A 5,073-nucleotide genomic window follows, 5' to 3' on the forward strand; every position below is an offset into this window, starting at 1 on the left:
CAGACATATATCCAGCAAACAGATTAAATGTATTTGTCCACATGGGGAAGTAATGGACAATAGAAAGTGTACTGTGGGTTAACGCGGGTTTTAGGCTACCTTCCCACATACTTCTTATAAGCTGTGATAGCCCTGGATTAAATTTAACAACCATTATTACTAAGCACAGGTGAATAAAGCACTCTTGACTGCTCCTTAACAGAAATACCATACACCCCCACTTTGTCAGCAGTTTTGAATTAATCGGCCCCCACTCGACACGATGATAGGAATAATCTCTAAGAGCGAGACTGACAGTTCATTTCAAAATCAATATTTACAATTTACTTCTTTCAAAGTTCATTCTGGGAGAGGGCTCCATGTTATCCTCCTCCCAAATAAGCTGATCATATCTCCGCCGGCCCTGGAATGAGTTTCCTCCCCAAAATGTGGATTTTTTTCCCTCTCTCCCTCTGCTGAAATCAATGTCTGCGTCTGCGCGATTTAATCTGGCCTCTGATGACAGTAAATCTTTATCTCTTTATGGGCGAAGCAGCAGTGGGTTCGCTGACATCCTTTCCCATCAGAACAAAGCAGCCGGGCCTGTGTGGACTCTGGGAGATACATGGGCTTCTAATGTGGCTGGACATGTTTCAACAGGGTCATTAATCAGACGAGGTGACAGCCAAACCTTTCCCATTTGCAGCCAAGAGGCCTACCTGCCTGCACCACCACCACCACCTCTCCACGTGCTGTAGATGGGGACGGAGACAACAAGGGGCAGCGAGTCTAGGACAGGTGGGTAGAGGAAAGAAGATGAAGTCTTCTACGCAGAATTCTTTTCAACATTGTGACAATCATACAGCGCAGATACGGCATTATTTAATGTACTTTACTCCTGTCATTGATGAGAAAGAGTGAGAAATATCAGTAGTTTTATTTACAGTACCAGTCAAAAGTTTGGACAAACCTACTCATTCAAGGGTTTTTATTTATTTTTTACTATTTTCTACATTGTAGAATACTAGTGAAGACATCAGAACTGTGAAATAGCACATAAGGAATCATGTACTAACCAAAAAAGTGTTAAACAAATCAAAATATATTTTAAATGTGAGATTCTTCAAAGTAGCCACCCTTTGCCTTGATGACAGCTTTGCAAACTCTTAACATTCTCTCAACCAGGTTCATGAGGTAGTCAACTGGAATGCATTTAATTTAACAGGTGTGCCTTGTTAAAAGTTCATTTGTGTGTCATGTTTTGTCTTTGATCTTCATGTCTTGTCCCTGTGCTTCCCTCTGCTGGTCTTATTAGGTTCTTTCCCTCTTTCTATTCCTCTCTCTCCTCCTCCCTCTCTCCCTCCCCCGCTCTCTCTCTCTATCGTTCCGTTCCTGCTCCCAGCTGTTTCTCTTTCTCCTAACGACCTCATTTACTCTTTCACACCTGTCCCCTATTTTGCCCTCTGATTTGAGTCCCTATTTCTCCCTCTGTTTTCTGCTTCTGTCTTTGTCGGATTCTTGTTTGATGTTTGCTGTTCTGTGTCCTTGTTCCGCCCTATCGTGTTTTTGCCTTCATCAGATGCTGCGTGTGAGCAGGTGTCTAGTGGTCGCGTCTCCAGTCGTTCATCTCTACTGACGAGAGGATTTCAGTTTTCCTGTTTTGTTTTTACCTTAGATATATCAGGAGTATCGTTTTTGTCTAAGACTGGAATAAAGACTCTGTTTCTATTTCGTCGCTTTTGGGTCCTCCTTCATCAGCATAACAGAAGAATCCGACCAAGAATGGACCCAGCGACTACGGATTCTCTCTACACTACCGTCAAGTTCCAGGGAGCAATGCTCGGCAGACACGAGCAGGAATTGTCTGCTGCTCGTCAGGCCGTTGAGACCCTGGCCGCTCAGGTTTCCGATCTCTCAGGACAGTTTCAGAGTCTTCGTCTCGTACCACAAGCTACTTCCTGGTCTTCCGAGTCTCCGGAACCCAGGGTTAATAATCCACCATGTTACTCTGGACAGCCCACTGAGTGTCGCTCCTTTCTCACCCAGTGTGATATTGTGTTCTCTCTCCAGCCCAACACATACTCTGGAGAGAGAGCTCGGATCGCTTACGTCATATCACTCCTTACTGGGCGGGCTCGGGAGTGGGGCACAGCTATCTGGGAGGCAAGGGCTGAGTGTTCTGACGTTTATCAGAACTTTAAGGAGGAGATGATACGGGTCTTTGATCGTTCAGTTTTTGGGAAGGAGGCTTCCAGGGGTCTGGCTTCCCTATGTCAAGGTGATCGATCCATAACGGATTACTCTATAGAGTTTCGTACTCTTGCTGCATCCAGTGACTGGAACGAGCCGGCGTTGCTCGCTCGTTTTCTGGAGGGACTCCACGCTGAGGTTAAGGATGAGATTCTCTCCCGGGAGGTTCCTTCCAGCGTGGACTCGTTGATTGCACTCGCCATCCGCATAGAACGACGGGTAGATCTTCGTCACCGAGCTCGGGGAAGAGAGCTCGCGTCAGCGGGGCTTCCCTTCTCCGCATCTCGACCATCTCCTTCCATCGGCTCAGAGACTGAGCCCATGCAGCTGGGAGGTGTTCACATCTCGACTAAGGAGAGGGAACGGAGAATCACCAACCGCCTTTGCTTCTATTGCGGTTCTGCTGGACATTTTGTCATGTCATGTCCAGTTAAAGGTCAGAGATCATCAGTAAGCGGAGGGCTACTGGTGAGCGCTACTACTCAGGTCTCTCCATCAAGTTCCTGTACTACCTTGTCGGTCCATCTACGCTGGACCGGGTCGGCTGCTTCCTGCAGTGCCTTGATAGACTCTGGGGCTGAGGGTTGTTTTATGGACGAAGCATGGGCTCGGAAACATGACATTCCTCTCAGAGAGTTAGGGAGGATCACACCCATGTTCGCCTTAGATGGTAGTTCTCTCCCCAGTATCAGATATGAGACACTACCTTTAACCCTCACAGTATCTGGTAACCACAGTGAGACCATTTCTTTTTTGATTTTTTGTTCACCTGTTACACCTGTTGTTTTGGGTCATCCCTGGCTAGTATGTCATAATCCTTCTATTAATTGGTCTAGTAATTCTATCCTATCCTGGAACGTTTCTTGTCATGTGAAGTGTTTAATGTCTGCTATTCCTCCTGTTTCTTCTGTCCCCTCTACTCAGGAGGAGCCTGGTGATGTGACAGGAGTGCCGGAGGAACATCATGATCTGCGCACGGTCTTCAGTCGGTCCAGAGCCAACTCTCTTCCTCCTCACCGGTCGTATGATTGTTGTATTGATCTCCATCCGGGGACCACTTCTCCTCGGGGTAGATTATTCTCTCTGTCGGCTTCCGAACGTAAGGCTCTCGATGATTATCTGTCTGCTGAAGGCATTCAGATGGATCCCGCTAAGGTCCAGGATGTCAGCGATTGGCCTGTTCCTAAGTCACGTGTCGAGTTACAGCGCTTTCTCGGTTTCGCTAATTTCTATCGGCGTTTCATTCGTAATTTCGGTCAAGTGGCTGCTCCTCTCACAGCTCTGACTTCTGTCAAGTCTTGCTTTAAGTGGTCTGGTTCCGCCCAGGGAGCTTTTGATCTCCTCAAGAAGCGTGTTACATCTGCCCCTATCCTTGTTACTCCTGACGTCACTAAACAATTCATTGTCGAGGTTGACGCTTCAGAGGTGGGCGTGGGAGCCATTCTGTCCCAGCGCTTCCAGTCTGACGATAAGGTCCGTCCCTGCGCTTACTTTTCTCATCGATTGTCGCCATCGGAACCCGAGGGGATTCTCCCTGAAGGGCGTGTTGTCGGGTTGACTGTCTGGGGAATTGAGAGACAGGTAAAGCAAGCACTCACTCACACTGCGTCGCCGCGCGCTTGTCCTAGTAACCTTCTGTTCGTTCCTGTCTCTATTCGTCTGGCTGTTCTTCAGTGGGCTCATTCTGCCAAGTTAGCTGGTCACCCCGGCGTTCGGGGTACGCTTGCTTCTATTCGCCAGCGGTTTTGGTGGCCTACTCAGGAGCGGGACACGCGCCGTTTCGTGGCTGCTTGTCCGGACTGCGCGCAGACTAAGTCAGGTAACTCTCCTCATGCCGGTCGTCTTAGACCGCTTCCCATTCCTTCTCGACCATGGTCTCAGATCGCCTTAGACTTTAGTACCGGTCTGCCTTCGTCTGCGGGGAGGACTGTGAGAGCCGCCAATAAACGTAGGATTAAGAGTCCTAGGTATTGTCGCGGTCAGAGAGTGTGGCTTTCCACTCGTAACCTTTCCCTTACGACAGCTTCTCGCAAGTTGACTCCGCGGTTCATTGGTCCGTTTCGTGTCTCTCAGGTCGTTAATCCAGTCGCTGTGCGACTGCTTCTTCCGCGACATCTTCGTCGCATCCACCCTGTCTTCCATGTCTCTTGTGTCAAGCCTTTTCTTCGCGCCCCCGTTCGTCTTCCCTCCCCCCCCTCCCGTCCTTGTCGAGGGCGCACCTATTTACAAGGAACGGAGGATCATGGACATGCGTTCTCAGGGACGTGGTCAACAGTACTTAGTGGATGGGGAGGGTTTCGGTCCTGAGGAGAGGAGTTGGGTTCCATCTCGGGACGTGCTGGACCGTTCGTTGATTGATGATTTCCTTCGTCGCCGCCAGGGTTCCTCCTCGAGTGCGCCAGGAGGCGCTTGGTGAGTGGGGGGGTACTGTCATGTTTTGTCTTTGATCTTCATGTCTTGTCCCTGTGCTTCCCTCTGCTGGTCTTATTAGGTTCTTTCCCTCTTTCTATTCCTCTCTCTCCTCCTCCCTCTCTCCCTCCCCCGCTCTCTCTCTCTATCGTTCCGTTCCTGCTCCCAGCTGTTTCTCTTTCTCCTAACGACCTCATTTACTCTTTCACACCTGTCCCCTATTTTGCCCTCTGATTTGAGTCCCTATTTCTCCCTCTGTTTTCTGCTTCTGTCTTTGTCGGATTCTTGTTTGATGTTTGCTGTTCTGTGTCCTTGTTCCGCCCTATCGTGTTTTTGCCTTCATCAGATGCTGCGTGTGAGCAGGTGTCTAGTGGTCGCGTCTCCAGTCGTTCATCTCTACTGACGAGAGGATTTCAGTTTTCCTGTTTTGTTTTT

Source organism: Salvelinus fontinalis, chromosome 22, assembly GCF_029448725.1.
Source record: "Salvelinus fontinalis isolate EN_2023a chromosome 22, ASM2944872v1, whole genome shotgun sequence".
Classification (NCBI taxonomy): Eukaryota; Metazoa; Chordata; class Actinopteri; order Salmoniformes; family Salmonidae; genus Salvelinus; species Salvelinus fontinalis.